This window comes from Schistocerca gregaria, chromosome 5 (assembly GCF_023897955.1).
Source record: "Schistocerca gregaria isolate iqSchGreg1 chromosome 5, iqSchGreg1.2, whole genome shotgun sequence".
In the NCBI taxonomy this organism is placed as follows: Eukaryota; Metazoa; Arthropoda; class Insecta; order Orthoptera; family Acrididae; genus Schistocerca; species Schistocerca gregaria.
This window is the reverse complement of record NC_064924.1, coordinates 544,174,130-544,193,364: the sequence shown is the minus strand read 5'-3', so window position 1 is coordinate 544,193,364 and position 19,235 is coordinate 544,174,130. Positions and strand designations below refer to the sequence as shown.

Sequence of the window (19,235 nt, the reverse complement as noted above, 5' to 3'; positions counted from 1 at the left end):
GTGTGTGTGTGTGTGTGTGTGTGTGTGTGTGTGTGTGTGTGTGTGTTTTGTCCCTTCTACAGTGCGATTTTCTTTTTTAAACACATCCCAATCAAGGCAGAAATAATTTATTTCTCACGTAGCAGTGTCCTCCTGTGGATCAGGTCTACTTAAATAGGTGTACAATTAACTCTGGATGTTCTACTTTTTTCCTGCTTTTCTTTTTCCTTCATAAATTTAGCAGCAGCAAGTTTTAAATCGAAAAATCGTTCCAGGCATGCCCCAGAAAACAGTGCAGTCGTCACCATAATGTGGAAATGGAGCGATTTATCTGACTTCCAAAAGGGCATGATCACTGGCTTTCGGACGAAAGATAGAAGCTTTTCGGAACCCGTTAAGTTTGCAAACTGTTCGTGTGCCGCCTTGGTTAAGATATGCCATGCGTGGCAAAATGGCGCTATCCAAAACTGGCAGTGAGTCAGTGGTGCTTCACTGCGGGCCATAAATGACATGAGTGAACGACGGGTGCGGGGCTGTGCATGTTATGCACATAACTAAAGTGGCTACATCTGATTACGCTCTAAAATAACGTGCGTCTACCTTCGTTCATTAGCAGAGAGCGAGGCCTCCCTCTTACCGAGAAGTAGGAAAAACATCTTACGTTTTTTAACATTTGAAAATCAGAAATACATGACGGTAGGTGCAGACTCTACGCTGGGCTACCGCTTCGCCTTTTCTCTTTGCCTTTTAAGAAAACGAAAACATAAAAGCGAGAAATGCAAAAGGTACACCACACAACTCTTTATTATATTTCTTAGGTAAACAGTGGTGCAATTCTGTTAAGGAGAAATAGTGCCATTTCACTTTAATCACTGGCTCTTTTTTTCAGTTACGGAGTTTTAAAAAATCATCCGACTTGCATCTATTCTTATGCCTATATATATTGTCGTTTACAAGTATTCTCCCCTCTCCCGCTTTCCCTGAACCGTGGACCACGCCGCTGTAGGATGGCTTGCGTACATCTGCTGTACAGATAGTCGTACTGTGTATGCAGCCACTTCAAAAATGTCTGTCGAGGGGCCTAACTAGTATGGTTCCAGAAGAGGGACATTGGCTTTTTCATTAGTTCCCGGGACAACCGTCTGAATGATGGACTGATTAGGCCTTGTGACAGAAGCCAACATGGCCTTCCGATGTTATTGCTACGAGCAGCTGAAAGGGAGGGGAAATGACAGTCGTTATATTTCTCAAAGACATGCAGTTGTACTCGAAGACTGAAGGGTGACGACACCCTCTTGGGTGAAATGTTCCGGGGATTAAATAATCCCCCATTCGGATCTGCGCACGGGAGCCACTCAGTATGATGATGTCATGAGGAGAAATAAACAAACATGGAATATAATTTTAAGTGTTATGTACCTGGTAACGGGTAATAACGTTAATAAAATTTGTTGTATTCCACTTTCATCATTTTAACTTAGCCTTGGGCAGTGGCGTGAGCAGTTGCGTAAACTAGTCAGCAGTACTTGTGGCCGGCTCCTACGCTCTTATACCCTGAGCTAAGGACGCCACCACAGTATTGCTGAGTGGGAGGCGCCGACTTTCTGCCACAAACCCGCCAGTGGGAGGACCGGATACCGTCACGTGAGGTATGCAAGAGAATGGGCGACGTAGCGGCCGCAACAGTGGGTCGTTCTCTTGCCTGCCAGCTTCCTTACTGTCTGGACCTGTCCACCAGTCCTTCCTGTTGAGGGCGAAATGCTCTATCCGGACCATGTGCGGTTCACTCCGCGGCTGTAGCCAGTTTTCATGAATATTGTATCCCTTGTGGAATCCTAGCATTTCATATTAAACGTGCAAGAGAAACTCAAGGGGTGCCTACCTGAGCTCGTGATGTCAAGCTCATCTGTACAGTTAGGTTATCGTTTTTGAAGAAAACTGTCTAGAATCTAGCCTGGTACAGAAGTAAAACATGAACATAAATAGTTCCGACAAGAGGACAATAATATTTTTGAAATGTGGTGCTAGTGAGAAGTTACTGAATCGAAATGAGGAAAAAAGAAATTTATGGCCCTAATTGACTAAAAAAGGAAATCAGTTAAGAGGACATTCCGTAAATCATTTAATTATGTTTGGTAGCGGAGTGGTGTGTGTGTGTGTGTGTGTGTGTGTGTGTGTGTGTGTGTGTGTTATTATTTTTTATTAGTAAATTATTGAGACACTACGTATATTTGTAGCAGACAATTTCGTCTCTTCTGTCCATCTGCAATATCTGGCCGTAAACAGTGGACGAAGTACATATTTCCGTTTCGACAGAACCATTTTTACTGGCATCACAACACATATTGGAGAATGTAAATTAGAAACTGATCTTTCATGTGAATAAGGCTCATCCTTACCCGATAATGGCCACCAGCCTGAACACGTCAGAAAAGCAACGACTGCCCACCTGATTAGCAGATTTTTGGAGCAGGGGCGAACGTGCTGTATCCCAAATGGCAGCTCGTGCCATCAGACCGGGTGTTTTGCCCTTCTGGGAACGACGAATACATCCTGGAAAAGTTTGTTTGCTGTCGGCGGAAGCGGGATTTGTCTGAAAAGACGACGTCTTGTTCGAGGACAGGACTGTGGGCGCACCTCTGTGGTGCCGCTTCAGGGGAAGCTTCGACACTGGCTGCCTTGACAGCAGTCCGTGGTGCTCCAGACGTCACAGCGAAGTCCGCGTGGATAATAATTGTACAAACGAGCTCACTTCCTGACTCAAGGTGCATGGCGTGATTGTACGATCGTACACGGTCGAGTGAACATTACGCCTGTCCTCTCGGGATCCGGGTGCATGAGGCGTTTGAGATCGTGCATGCCGTCAAGTCTGGCCCTTCTGAACCCGTCGACTCCATGTTCGCATCCAAGTCATGGGTTCCCGTCCAGTATGAGCAGCAGTGTCGCGGAACGACAAACCGCTGTCTCGATAGACCGCGATCCTTTCGCTGTCGGATTCCGACAGGTGCCGGTAGAAGTTTCTTCTTCTTACACGAGGTATAGCTTGATCTTACAAACCAAACGACATTCAAATGCGAAATGCTATATAATTAAATACATAATGCACGAGGGGTGTTTCATAAGTGGTGCAACATTTTTTTCTCGGCCGATCTCTGTTGAAAAAATGCGGAATTTGTTGTGGGACATTTTGGAATTCCCTCGCTTCAGCCTCTGTAGTTTCCTGAAATTCCGATGGGTGCCGGCGCTAAATGCAGCCTTCTAAATGGCATCTGTACCGGTGGTTCGTTCCAAGCAGAGTGTTGTCATTGGGTTTCTTTTGTCAGGAAACCAGAACTTTGCAGATACTCTTAGGCGTTTGCAGAATGTCTACGGAGACCTGGTAGTGAACAAAAGTTCGATGAGTCGTAGGGCGAGGCGTCTGTCATCATCGCAATGAGGTTAGGCAAACCTGTCCAATCTCTCGTGCACCGGCCGGCTGCACACAACTGTGACTCCTGCAACGTTCGGATGTGCGGACACTCCCGTTCAAGGTGATCGACCGATCACAGTCAAACATCTCGCTGTACAACTGGACGTCTCTGTTGGAGGTGCTGACACTCACATCCACCAGTTCAGGTAATGAAAGTTGTGTGCCCGCTGAGATCCTCGCCGCTAATGGAAACCACAAAGACCAGCGAAGCACTATCTGTGCGGAATTTCTTCCGCGTTACAAGACTCATCGTCACATTTTCTTGTCGAACATCCAACATCAGTTCATCACATCCAACCAGAAACAAAACGGCAAACCATGGAGTGGCGCCACACCACCTCTCCTCCGAAGACAAAGTTTAAAGCAGCGGCGACTGTCTTCTGCAACTCTGAAGGGGTTATTCTGTTTGATGCCCTCTCTCTTGGTGCAACGGTCAACTCTGAAGTGTATTGCGCTGCCGTCAGGAAATTGCAGAAACGACTTCAGGGTGTTTGTCACTACAAAAATGCAAACGAACTTCTCCATCTCCATGACAACGCACTCCTCACACAAGTTTGCGTACCCGAGAGGAGCTCACAATATTTCATTGGACTGTCTTTCTCATCCAGCCTTCCACCCCAGAACTCGTACGTTCCGACTTCCATATGTTTGGCCCAATTGAGGATGCGCTCCACGGGAAGCAGTGCGTGGATGAGAGGGAGGTTATTGATGCAGCGTGACGTAGGCTCCGACGTCGTCCAGATGTGGGCATTCAGCCCGTCCCAGTAAGTTGGTGTAAGGCCGCCATATTGAACGGAGGTTATATTGAAAGCCAGGGTTTTGTAGCCTAAAGAGTAGGAAATATTTTGGTTATTGGAACCCTGAGTAAAACCAACCTGCTTTCAGAAAAAATGTATTGCTTTACTTAGTGAACGCCCCTCGTAGATGGCGTTGCTCAGATGTACTTTGTGTGATTGCGCTAAAATGCTGATCATTTGCACATCCAAGCATACAGCTTACTCCAAGCCAATTTGACATCTTAAGCGTGCCGCCTTCAGGGTGTTGCAGCTTAAATGACCAGTAGTGTACATTCGTTCCGTCGTGTATGCATAATGAAACACGTTATTTTTTATACATTGGAGTTGTGAAAAGAGATCGATAATGGAGGTTTCGTTTGACGTCCCTCTAGCGTACGACTGCAGCCGCCACATTTAAAGTGTACGTGCCGGTAGAGAATCGTCCAGCAGGAGTGTGGAACGCGCAGCAGCCAACTCCGGGGGTGTCGGAGCTCGCGTATCCACTGGGTGCCCGCGGCGCCCCCTCTGGCTGTGCCCTCGCCCGGTTTACGACTGGTAATCCTCCGTTATGAACGTTTGACCGGTCGCAGTGACGCCTGGTGGCGTTGTTTTGAGGGCGCCTCTCGGCAGGGGCGTGTGCGCCAGTGAGGTACTCGATAGGCTTAACCCGTCCGGTCCAATCAGCCAAGTCGGCCATAAAAGCGTCCCGCGGAAAATGTACTACTTCCCTACTCGCAACGATCCACTTGCGTTTTTTTTTTCTCTCTCGCGGCCGCTTGCTGCCTGCCGAATCCGTCATGACACTTCCATGGCGAAGCACCCGTCCAACAGCAAGCGCTTTCGGTGTAAAGAGTGACGCTTTTTCCGCTCTTGTTCTCTGTAAACGGACCGTTTCAATAAAAATTCTATTCTTGCCTTGACTAAATACTGGTTCATAGTAATAAGTGTGAGGATGTACATACGGATTGCATTTTCAAGCATAAAAGCATATCGGAACAAATTTTTAGTTCATTTCTAAGGCTTTTATTCTAGAAATTTATCTAATTATTACGGACTTTAACAATCTCAGCACTCATCCGATAGAAATGAAGACGCTTATACCATGTGTCACAACCTCACAGTAAAGTAAATACCAAAATATTGAGTCAAAGTTACTTGTAGGAAGATTAAAACAGTGACGAATGCTGGTGGTTTTATACTCTTTGATTACTGACGTCATCTTATCAGACGCGGCTTCGTTGTTAACCATTCCCCTACCTCTGTCATGGATTACAATTCGGCCTTGGAAAATAGATACCCGCTCTAACAATCGAAAATTTAGCAAGGTGCTAATTTTGTAATGACAGGCCTCAAGTAGAGAAATTTTTGCTGTGTCCTTTTATTTTGCAGATATTCTAGATGCCAAGAACAAGCACAACGCAAAATTACCTAGCAAAATGAGTCTGTTTAGGAACGGGATCATCGTTTTGCTTAATTTCTCTTAGTTATGAACCTAAAGTGCACTACTCTTTGTATATTCAGCAGTTCACTTGTTAGTGGATCTGCTGTTTTCTGCAAGTCCCTTCTAGTAATCAAGTAGGTGATCAGAAAATTAACAACCGCGACCAAGAATAAAAAAAATCTCACTGTATAGTATGCAAGTCTCACTGATTCCTTTCACACAACCTATTGGTTTATCTAGAAGATGTTTTCCTGGTGATGATAATGGCAATTTATGTGGAGGAAAGTGCGTTAACTGTTAAATTCCTTATAGAAGAAAATGATAAATTCTGATAACGTGCCCCTTACCCCCTCCAGTATTACATTGGTGCACAGGGTGCTATCGTTTCGATTACAAACATTATGTTCTTCGAACAATGTCGCAGGAAACAATACTACTAAACAGGAGAACCTCCTCCGTCATGGCATGGGTCTCATACACGGCAGCGTTTGCATCTCCCAGAAGATTGAATCAGGTGTGGTTCAGGCCACAAAACAGTATTTTCTCTTCCTATCCATGTCCCAGACAACATCCGACGCAAGTCGTCACTACAAAAATGTGCAGAGCTGTGGCTCCTTCGTATTGGACCCACGTATGTTGACGAAGATCAAGTCCTGTATCGTTGGAGTATGTGTCTTAAAAACACAGCATACACTGGTGTAGTTAATAGGGGAGGAAGCAAATCTGGGACATTTAACGAATCATTGACTTTGTCTCCCTAGAAGCGTCTATAAATCTGGATAGATGGCTCTTAACAGCGCTGCGTGGAGGCTGTCAGCAGCCCGTACAAGATTATCGCGATTATTGAGCATTCCATTTTTGGTAATTAGTCTTCATCCGAGAAAACATATGCAGGACGGTGAAGACTGGCCGTATAGGGTTCCAGCACCCATTGATTCAACATGAAGCGTAGTCCGAAGTCAGCTGAGTTAATCCCTGCGAATAGTAGGGATGTGGTAGGTCCATTTTCGTAGTCTTTAATAGTGGTACCAAATAAATCACCCTAAGATGTCTGTCGTCCAAGATATATAAACTATGGATGTCAAGTGATTAACTGCAGTCAAATGGGATCTGACCTTTCCTCATCTCTGAGTAACACTTACCCCATCTTCCTCAATTATTTATTGTGTATATTTCAGTCAGTCTATAATTTTTTTTATTTCTACGGGGCCTCCTACTACCGTGGAAGTTAATTCCTTACGTCTCGTTACAAGTCCTCTCACCTTGTTCCTTGTAGGTACTGTTCACTACATATTCCTTTTCTCTCTAATTAGCTCACATGCTTTTCACATCCATCTGTAGCATCTCCTTTCAAACGATTCGATCCTCTACTTTTACGGTATGCCACCGGCCATGATTCTATTCCATACAGGGCTGTATAACAAACATTGTCAATTTTTTTTTTCAGTTGAAGCCTTTTCTTTATACTTGTAGACTTCGGACGAGGTATGATCTGTGCTAGCCTCCTGTGTGTGATGTCCTTAGGTTAGTTAGGTTTAAGTACGTAGTTCTAAGTTCTAGGGGACTGATGACCTCAGCAGTTAAGTCCCATAGAGCTCAGAGCCATTTTGAACTTCCAGTTGACCTAAAATCATGAAATTTAGCAAGAAGCAAGTAAAGGAATAATTCGATGTTAATTTGCAATTATATTAATTAACAAATATGTTGTTTTTCATGTTATCCGACTGTCTGTCCATCTCTTGAGACCCCTTTTCTCAGAAACGGTTGGACGTAGCGATTTGAAATGTATGCCACATAATAACGTCCACAGACCCTAGGCGGTGTAAGAAATTTGAGCTCCTACGTCAGTGGAAGCAAAAGATACGGCAATTTATGTCACACTTCTTGATATCTTGCCAGTGTTGATATCAACAGGAGGCAAAACTATCGAAATTCTCGATTCTCGGAATGGATGAACTGTCAACATGTCAACAAGTTTGTGCGGAACCTTCGGTGTGTGAATCCTACTCACACTTATCCGGTTTTTTTTGTCATCTTATTCGCATGCCATGCCACGCATTGAGGAAGTATGAAACTTAGTTGGCCAGCGTCTCGCTTGTCAGTTTAGTCTAGTAATCAGTTGGGTGAAGTTTTGAACTCGAAACCTTTTCTTACACATCCAAATCTGATTGCTAAGACACCAGCATTACTGGGTGCTGGTGTTGTAGGGTGTGCAAAAAAATGGTTCAAATGGCTCTGAGCGCTATAGGAGTTAACTGCTGAGCTCATCAGCCCTCTAGAACTTAGAACTACTTAAACCTAACTAACCTAAGGACATCACACACATCCATGCCCGAGGCGGTTCCAGACTTTGGCGCCTAGAACCGCTCGGCCACTCCGGCAGGTAGTGTAGGGTCTGCAGTTGGAGAAAATTCAGCGGCATAATGTGCAGCTTTCGTCAAGATGTCAGAATGCAAGAAATGATAAACTACCGAAATTGGCCGTTGTCTTGTAGTAATTGCGTATAGCAGTTATCGAAAAACAAGGGTCCTACAGCTTTTGCTGAGTTTTCACAAGCTTTTGAAACTCTGTGATGGGGCAGTTCAAACGCCCCCAGACAGACTGATTTCGGTAGCTCCAGAACGCAGCGATGACCTGAGCAGGAGCATGCAAGTCTCGAGAATCGGCCACGAGCTAGGAAGACGCACGATTTACATGGCAGATTTCCTTGTAGTTTCTCAAAGACACCACCGGTGGTAAGTTCTGATATTGAGGTGGTACCAAAGGCAAATCGTACGAGTACCGTGGTTTCTCACCAAGTCATTGGATTTACTCTTAAAAAGCTTAAGAGCTACAATTTTAGCTTTGATATTCCAACGGATTAGACTCTCCAGGGGTAACTTGTCATTACTTTCAATTAAAATTTCACTAATAAGTCAACCGAAGTTTGTCGCATACGGTATGTCTTTAGAATACTTCCCATCACAGAAAGCAATCTTTTTTTCTGAACTCCGTCTTACCGGCACGTAATTATCCTCTCTCTCGTGTGTACATTCAGGAGAAGCAGAAACACAGTTCAAACTCCCGATTGGCCAACAAAGCTTAGGATTTTGCGGTTTCTCTAAATCGATCAAGGCGAATGTCGTGATAGTTCCTTTTGAAATGATACATTCTATTTAATTCCTCATTTTGGTCCTATCCGAGAGTATTCTCAGTCCATAACAATATGCTCTTAGGTGTTGATGGGAAGATAGAACGCAATTTTCTCTCTTATTCTACGTTCTCCAATGTAAACGAAAACACCAGTTTTGTCCATGTAATTTCGTTTTATTGCTATTCGTAATTTAGCAAGGCCCATATTTTGTGTGTATGGTCTAATGGCGTAGTACTAATGACTCTAATAAGTGCTAGTAAAGCTAAATGCAATGCACTGCACTGCTATCACGAACAATAATGTAAAAGAAAGATAAAAGAGAAGACTATTTGTGTACAGTTATCTGGAAGATATTTAAAGGTATCCTTGGCCATAATGACACCATCAGAGTTACAATGTCGTCGACGTCCCCTTCATTCGACGCTGGGAATTGCAGTTCATATTGATCACTTCATCTACTTCCATTGCTACTAGAGTCTGCTGACAAAAAATCTTGCACCCTCTAGATGTGAACCAGATCCCCGTAATTCAGAATTAGATGCTTCAAAACATTTATTGACGATACGATAGACGTTGGGGCACTAATTTCTCGCTTTTGAGCAGTCCTTTGTATCTGCAGATTTATGTCACACAAATACGATGCCGTAAGGTATTTAACATATGGTGTACTTACAGATCCTAACAATACACTAGCTTAACGTTTTTGAGAGTGAACACTAATGCCGAACATCAGCGGATTCTGGATCTCCAATTCTTAATCAGTTATACTTTCTTCACAACTACATTTCTCACTGAAGGATTTAAATTAATGGAATGGCTTTTTCTTCCTTTTGTAATAGTATCCAGCGATTGATCTATATGTTATTGCATATGTAACCACGATTTATTACAATATATTGTGTGATCCTGTTTTGTACTTTTTTGAGAGCTGTATTTTTCAAAAATGAAACAGCGAGGCGCTCATATTTCCCTAGCCGTCTGTCTCGGCCTTGCCGGTCGCGAAAGCTTGAACCGAGGGCGCACATTTATACGTTTGCATATTTACGTACAGACGTATTTTGTGCTTGAGGTCTCCATTCTTCACACCACCAGGCCAGTAATCAGTACACATAACTCCTACCGTCAGTGCTGCGACTAGCACTCCACACTTACGGTAAAGGTGGTAGGTTTCTTGTGTCCTCTTTCTATCGCTCGTTACACTCGGCGTGCCGCTACCTTGACACGGGCGAAAAGAACATTTCACATTAATGTGTTCTCGCCCGCAGAGGCTGTTAGCGGGATCGATTGCTTTTAACCGACACGTTTGTGCCTCCTCTACCTTTTTTTCCCCCCTCGCTCCCACCGCCGCCCCCCCCCCCCCCCCCCGTGTCCCACTCCCTTCTCTCCTGTTGAGATTTCAGCGCAGTTTCCACGTCTCCGGGGAATTCATTTCAGCTGTCGACGATATTGCAGAGGAAAGTGCAGACGTGTTGAATAGTGATTACGGGGCAAACACTCGCCGAGTGCTGACAGACGGTGGCGCCACGCCGGATGCGGGCGGCAGCGATTCCCCTGGCGAGGCGAGGTGGCGGCCGCCCGCATTGCGCGATGCCGTCGCATCGTACCGCAGGCAAACAGCTCAAGTGGCACCGCTGTCTGCTTGCAAACTGTTCTCTTCATTACTCACGTCAGAGGGTACCACGGATATTCATATTGTTATTCTCAAATAATTTAGCTGTACAAACCGTCCCACTATTTAAATGGTTCCGTGATACCTCAGGAAACGTGATGTAGGATGACCGGACCGAATTTTGGATTCTGATCTTCCTAGAGCGTTACCATGTCCCTCAGCAATTCTCACAAATGGCAACACTTAGAGTCGATATTCTAGAAGTTGTTAGGCAACCACCTAGCTAACCTTAGCACTGTTCTTTCTCTACAAAGTGCTGGTATCTAATACGTATGAATCACTGAATTGATCCTGAACGAGTGCATCTACTGTCTGCATTCTACAGTCTTTTGACGAATGGAAAGGATGACTGATACCATGTATACCACGTCATTAGTAAATTTGCTATTACTATCACTTATCCCACGTGTTAGAAGCGTCAATAGGATATCAAAAGTCTCGGCGATTTTTGTCATGAAATAGAAAGCTTTTTTAAGGTATCAGCATGACTTTCCGCTATTTGTGTAACTCGCTGGTATGAACTGAACGAATAATAACTAATGAATCTATCATGATTGGCTGAAAGAGACTGAGGGATAGGTTCTGCCAGCAGATCGGAAAGGTCCTTGCTGCGCATATAATTTTCTCAAGAAAGTATAAGTGTTGTGTTTTACGTGTATTTGGTTAGTTAGGTGACTGCAGTGACTGCATGTAGTGTAATGTCATGTTTGAGCTGTGATCTTTGTTGATGATGATGATGATGACAGGGTGGGGGCGATTTGAAGTCCGACTCCGACTCATCTCGAAGAGCACCAAGGGAGTCACAGAGCATGACGTCCGTATCCGATGGACTCTTTACCAACTACAGTGGCACATGGTCTCATTCCGTGATGCACTCCGGAGAAGTTTCGGAATTAACCCTGATCAATTGCCCGTTGCCTGGCGTTTTGAAACTATCGACCAAAGCGCTCCCGCGCCCCTCTCCTCTCTCTTCTCTAATCTTACCAGCCGTGCATGGGTACAGAGAATTTTATATAACGTCAAGATTTGAACAGGCTAAGGAATCGGATTGGAACATGTAATCATTTCATGCCATCGTACATTGTTACTGATAGAAATTTTTTTTAATATGTGAGGACCAATTCAGTTGCGAACTCTTAGTTCTATAAACGAAAAGTCTCTACTGTCCGTGATGGTTTTGTAACTCCATTTATACAGTCACACATTGCCACATTGTTTTTTCACCACCGCTACCGTGCCGAAACTAAACTCTGAATATATGTTATCATGTCGCCTTGTCTTGTGTCGCTTCACTACGGACGTGGACCCTTCCATTCCGCCTGCGTATCTTTCGTTCATTGGCAAGAAATTTTCTTCAGCCGTTCCTCGTCATATTTCAGTGACAGCAGCAGCCTGTGGTCTGCTTCGTGTACACTGTAGTGATTCCTAGCCATTTCTTGCATGTAGGTATCTCGTGAATTTCGCTGATTTCTTTGACGATCTGTGTTTTTTGTATCGAAATAATCACTTCGAGAGGACGTTGCGTTACATTTTGAATATTTTTAAAACTTCAGAAATTGCTGTATTGTTATGGAGATTAACAAGCGACTCAATCTTGTTGTATTTACTGATGAAGTCACGTACACTGGTTTTATGCGAATATTCTTGGAGTTGCTAATTGTTCTCTTGCAAAGTCTTTACTTCTTTCTGAGTTTGAGGAGGAAATTGTATTTACTATCTTTGTCAGAGATTGGTTCATATCCTCACATAATAACGTTTGCATTATCATCTAACACACATTTATCTACGCTACAATTTTGGTAAACATTTTTTGGAATACAGTGATCAATAGATTATTATATTTTAACTAAAGTTCAGTCTTGATCACAACACTGCAACTGTTTATCAGTTGACTTCGTAGCAGCTGAGGAGAGCTCCGCCTACCATCCTCCAAGGAAGCCATAGGTCGGAAGATGGTTATATAAATATAACCGAAACCGGTCACCTATGTTACTGAGACATAGGTGTTGTGATCAAGACTGAACTTTAGTTAAAATATTTATCTTCGCTGCTTTCGGCATTCTATCGTGAAATATTAAATATATCCGATGAGTACCTAAGACACAGGACGATTATTTTCTTGCCACTAAATAAGCTACTAATTAAATGAAACTGATACGCCATATAGGAGCTGGGACGTTCGACTTACAAATAAACGCCATAGTTAATCTTCTGTTGAGACGCGCACTAATGTTTGGTCCATTTAAAGAACCATTCTGGGACACGGTGTCCCTCTACCAAGGAAGTTCCGCACTGCCGTCTTTCCGATATTTTGACTGACATTTTATACTGTTGGCTGCCTGCCGTTGTTGGCACTGGTGCTAGCATCGGAAATTGAAGACTGGAAGTTTGCGCATCAGCCACCAATCACATCACTGAACTCTTCGAGAATCAGTAAGTGCAGCATTTGTCGTTGTTGTTGCTCTTGTTGTCCTCTTCAGTCTGAAGAATTGTTTAGTGCAGCTCTCCTCAGTCTATCTTGTGAAAGTCTCTCCATCGCTGCATAACTGATTCATCCTACACCCATTAGGACTTGCTTATTATATTCAAGCCTCTTTCTCATTTTGCAATTCGTACACTCCGCAATTCTTCCACTATTTCTTGATGCTTCAGGACATGTCTTAACAAGCAATATCTTCTTTTACTCCAGTTATACCACAAAGCTTTTTTGCCAGTTCCCTTCTTCCTTAGTTAACTTATCGACCGAGCTAATCTTCGTCATTCTTAACACTATATTCGTAAAGACTCTATTCTCTTATACTATTTATCATTCATGTTTCACTTCGGGATAAAGCTGATTCGAGACAAATATTTTCAGAAAAAAATTCCTTTACTAACATTGATATTAAAAATGAAAATATTTCTCGTTTTTAGAAAAAAAAATTGCCTTGCCATTTCCAGTTTAAGTTATATGAAGTTTTCATTTTTATCATTTTCATTATTTTATTGCCCAGATTTCCCTACTCGCGTTCTGCTGTAAATGTTTCATTTCCTCATATAATTTTCCATGTAGTACGTGACTTAACTGAAATACGCTGAATTACCCTTCTTTCACTTTTATTTATGTTATTTTAAAACCTCATTTCAAGACTTTATCCATTTCGTTCAACTGAATTTTACAATCCTTTTTCCGTCTCTGACCGACTGAAAACACTAAGCATAGTCTACAACCGCATCTTATTCCCTTTCCTGCTACTGAGTGTGTTTCATGTCTGCACTCTTAGAACTGCAATCTTGTTTCTTCACTCACTGTAGCTGCCTTCATAGTTCCAAAGGGTATATTCCAGTCAACATTGTTAAAAGCATTTTCTGAACCTACAGATGCTATAATTGTCGGTGTAGCTGTCCTCAACTAGTCTTCTAATATAAGTCCAGGTGCGTATTCCCATTTTTCTCCGGAACTCAAACTAATCTCCTCTCAGGCTGGCTTCTACCAGTGGTCTAGTCTCTGCACATAAAGTGTGTTAGTGTTTTGTAACGTTAACTGATGATTCGATGATAATCTCACTTGTCAGCACCTGCTTTATTTAGTATTGTGATTAGTAGAATTTTCTTGAAATCTGTTAATATTCTGCATATGTCATGTATCCTGCATACACATGGAAAAGTTGTGTCATCATTGGTTCCCCAGCAATCTTAATAATGTTGTTTACTCCATGTGTCTTGTTTTGACTTAGTCCTACACTGCTGTATCAAATTCGTCGTGCAGTACTACATCATCCGTCTCATTTTCATTTTTTTTTCTTCTCTTTCCATAATATTGTCTTCAAGTTCCTTTATTTTGTATAGTCCTTAAATTCGTATTTTAGTGTTGCATCATCCATCTCATCTTCTTTTTCTTTTTCTTCCTTTTCCATGACATTGTCTTCAGATTTCTTTATTTTCTATACTCCTTCTACGTATTCGAACGAGTGGGGTAGCGCTGTGGTTACTCTGCTGGACTCACGTTCCGGAGGACGACGGTTCAAACCCGCGTCCGGCGATCCTGATTTAGTTTTCCATGATTTCCTAAATCGCTAAAGGCAAATGCCATGATATTTCCTGCAAAAGGGCGCGGCCGATTTCCTTCTCGATCATTCCCTAATCCGAGCTTGTCTTCGGTCCCTGGTGATCTCGTTGTCGACGGGACGTTGAATACTAATCTCCTCCTCGTCATCCTCTCTACTTATTCTTTCGATGTTTCAACATTTTCTTCTTTTCTTAGTTCTAAGCTGTAAATGTTCGCATAGCTGCTTCTCTTTTCTTCAAATGTATCTTTAATTTTCCTATACGTTGCTCCTATCGTTCTCCTGCAGGCATGGCTCCGATTCTCCTCTGACGAGTTCTACTTAGCACTTTGCAGCTCACGGCAGTCACATTTTTAGACATCTGTATTTCCGTTTGCCTGCTTCATTTTATGCATATATTGTGTTACATCCTTCCTTCGTTTAAGTTTCATACTGCATGTGTTATCCAATAGTATCTACTAGGCCTTTTGTTTTGCTTAATTGTCTCTTTGCTGTCTTCACTATGTAGTCTCCCAAAGTTACCCATCCATCTTCTGCTGAATTTCTTTGCTTTCTTTAATATGCGGCTGCAAGATTGTGATTGCGTGGTATCTTTCGAGTATGATTCCAGACAAGAATTTTAAGGCTATTAAATGACATTTCCTGACGTCTGCCAAGATGCGTATTCGGTTCGCGGGAATTGTGGCCGTCGACACGAGACTGGCGCAGTTCATTTGGACTGGGCTTGATTGCACTGCGGTGGTAGGGTGGGCTCGTGAGCGGCGGGCGGTCTACTCACTGCCCCTGCTCGTGCTGTGGCGTCGCGACAGCCTTGCGTCCCCTCGCCTAGACAACGCACCGTCTGCGGGGATTACTGTGTCGTCATTCCTGTGCAGTGATTCGTTACTCCAGGCTGAGAGGCTTCTCACCAGTTCCCACAAAACTTCCCATCTCTGTGCTCACGACATCATAATAAACTCAGTTTTACCCTGCAACGTGCCTTAGAAAAGTTTTTACGGTCTGCGTAACCTGTCAGTCCAATCGATTGTGTTTCACCATTGAAATGGGAAACCGATTTGATTGCAAGAGTCAAAAAGTTCATTAATATCATCATTAGCGATATAGAGCATTCTACTGTTGCTAGTGATACATATAGTGTCCAGATGTCTTATTTCCGTGTTTCACAGAAATAATGTACGTTTCGGGTAAATGGCTGCTGTGCACACGATTCAGCATTTTTTTTTTACTTTTTCATTCTATTTTGTAGTACCGAAGTGCCAGTTAAGGCCAAATGACAATTTCATGGCACACAGTTGCTGTCTTTCTGTCGACGCGTATCGTTTTGTGCGTCCTTTATGTTGAAATGTATGCACACTACAGTTATTTAGCAATATTAGTACTGCTAGTTGTGTATGAGGCACCAGATTATTTCCGCAGTAGTCGTCTACACTAATAGAAGTACATTTACACCTGCGTCTGTGCTCCGAAACATAACTTGACGATGTGTGGGGATGCTACTTCTGGTACAACTCTCCCATACCGCCTTCCTCGTACATTCGAGAATGGCGCGTGGGAAGAATGATTGTCGATAAACCTCCGTACTGACTCTCATATCTCGAATTTTCTCGCTGGGGTGATATCACGAGAGGAAGAAAAGTAAAGTTGTCCGACTCTTCCTGGAACGTACTCTCTCCGAATTTCCATAGTAAACCTTTCCTTTCCACAACGCCTTTCTTGTACTGTCTACCACTGGAGCTTGTTGAGCATCTCCGTAATGTTCTCACGCCTACTAAACGACTCTGTGACGAAAGGCGCCTTTCTTGGTTGGATCTTCTCTATCTCTTCTGTTTTGCAAATCGTTACGCTCTTCCAAATTTTTTATCTTTTTAGAGACAACCGCATCGTCCGCAACCAACTTTACGCGATTCCCTACATTTTCTTCTCTCTCTCTCTCTCTCTCTCTCTCTCTCTCTCTCTCTCTCTCTCTCTCTCCCTCCCTCTATATATATATATATATATATATATATATATATATATATATATATATATATATATTGTAAACAGTAACGGTCCTATCACACTTCTTGGGGCACTATTGAAATTGCCTTTACATCTGTTTTGTTCCGTTAAGGGCAAAAAAAAATGGTTCAAATGGCACTGAGCACTATGGGACTTAACTTCTAAGGTCATCAGTCCCCTAGAACTTAGAACTAATTAAACCCAACTAACCTAAGGACATCACACACATCCATGCCCGAGGCAGGATTCGAACCTGCGACCGTAGCGGTCGCGCGGTTCCAGACTGTAGCGCCTAGAACCGCTCGGCCACCACTGCTGGTTTAAGAGCGAAGCGACGCGTTGAGTTCTGTCTCCAAAGAAGTCTTGAATCCAGTCGCAAATCTGGTCCGATACTCGGTAAGCTCGTATTTCCAAAAAACGGTAGCGTGGGACAATGTCCAAATGCTTGCCTATGGTCGAGGAACACTGCATCAACCTGAGCGCTGATGTCTACAGCGCCTTAGTTCTCATGGTAGCGGCCAGAGCGAGCTGTGTTAGTTTCGCAAGATCTCTGTATCCGGAATCTGTGCTGATGTTTATAGAGAAGATTTGCATTCTCCAAAAACTGCACAATGCATGAGCATGAAACATGTTCCGTAATTCTGCAACTTATTGACGTCAGCGATATAGACCTACAATTATGTGCATCTGTCCTACACCCTTCCTTAAAAGTGAAATGACCTGCTCTTTTCTCCAGTCGATAGGTTGCCTTCGTTGCTCCAGCGACTTACAATAAACTGCTTCTAGAAGGGGAGCAAGTTCTTTTGCATAATCCCTGTAGAACCTCAGGGGTAGCTCATCCTATCCAGATGCCTTTTCACTACGAACCAGTTGCAGTAGATTTCCTATTCCGCTGTCACTTATCTCATTATATGCCATTTCGATGTTCGTGCGATGATGAAAAGAGGAACCGTGTTGCATTCTTCCGCTGTGAAGCAATCTCGGAAGACCGAATTCAGTGTTTTGGCCTTCTCTTTGTTATCTTCCCTTTCGGCGGCAGTAGGGTCACTGAATAGATGACTCGACCCGCATACTGATTTCATTTAAGACCAAAACCTCTTTGTGTTTTTAGTCAGATCGGATGGCAAAATTTGAGTTTCAATAACATTGAACGCATATCTCGTTGCTCTCCGTATGCTCTTTTTCGCCTCGTTCAGCTTTTCTTAGCTACGTTCAGACTTCGCTTGAGGTTGCGCTGAAGCTCTCTCTGTTTACGTAACAGTTTTCTAACAAGGATATTAAATCGCGGTGTGTCTTTCTCATCCCTTGAGACCTTCTCAGCACATATTTGTCTAATGTGTATGAGCAATGCATTTGGATATTTTTTCCATTTATGCCCCATATCTTCCTTCTCAGCACTGAATATTTGATGTTTAATACTGCAGTTTTATCCTGAAGTACGCTGTAGGCTGCAGTCAAGGTTTTAAATTCTCATTATCTTATTCCTAGTTATTCCCTTCGTTTTAAACTAACAGATGCGATGTGACGGCCGCGTTGCGGAAATTCACTTCTTCATATATCGTTTCGTTCCAATAACATTGGTTTAAGATTACAAGCTCTTGCTTCTTTCCGGAGCTATCTTACTGTAATATGGGATTTGGTATTGTACTTTGACATCTACACATGGAGTGAAGTGGCACAGTGGTTAAGGCAACGAACTATCATTGTAGAGGAGCGAGCTTCAAATCCCTAATCGGCCAGCCGGGTTTGGGTTTTACCTAGTTTCCCTTATTCGTTTAAGATAACTGCTGGGTTGGTTTCTTTAAAAAGATCTGTATTCATCTCCATTCTTGTCTGCCCGAACTTTTTCTCTCTCTGTAATAACCGTTTTTTTCGATTGTCGTTGAATCCGAATCTGCCCTCTTTCCTTCTACACTTAGAACTGCAGAAACCACCTTACGATTAGTAGCGGACGTTACTTCTGTCATTTCCCTTCCTTCCTACTCCATTCACGAAAGGAGCACACCTAAACCTCCGTATGAGCTCGAATTGCTATGTTTTTGCCGTCATCGTTATTTCGCGAGATATACGTGCTTGAAAATAATATGTAGCTTGACTCTTTGGAACATATAACAGTGGTAGAAATCAATCGTAGACAAAATATGGTTTTATCTTTAATTTTTTAATGTCGGTTATTCATTTTACGTGGGATAGACAGGCGTATGAGGAATGATTATTGTCGTTTACTTTGAGATTATTATGGAGGGTTCCGTTTGTTTGAGATTTCCTTTTTGTGCTGTCAAATCATACGTTCCTACGCACTTCGTGTGTCAATACTTTACTCTCGTAAAACGATATCCTTGCTTTCATAGGCCTTGCATGAATGTGGAACATAGCCGTGGACAGCGCTTTCCGTTCCACCACGTGTCTAAGACTTATCTGGAAGTCAGTATGTAATATATTTCATTTAAACGTTGCTGCTGTATCCTCAGAACTTATAGAAAGAAAAATTATTGCGTCTTCAAACAAGCGCACACTCTCATATCCCGCGCAAAATCGGTGGAGTCATTATTAAGTTTGTGGCCAAGCAAACTGGGACCACCGTCTGGTGTTTTTTCATTTTTAAAAGATTTCCTTGATGTATTTCCTTTTTTGTTTTGTTTTTTACATCACGGTAAGTTTATGCCGTGGTGATTCCTTTAACATAATCGTCCATTTCGCATCCATCGTAATCGACTTACGGCC

At 42.9% G+C, this 19,235-nt stretch overlaps 1 protein-coding gene across 1 annotated transcript in view; it reads left to right on the top strand.

Moving 5' to 3' along the window:
• LOC126272070 (E3 ubiquitin-protein ligase MIB1) overlaps window positions 1-19,235 on the top strand; it is a 1,610,869-nt gene that overhangs the window by 1,101,199 nt on the left and 490,435 nt on the right. The window lies entirely within an intron of this gene.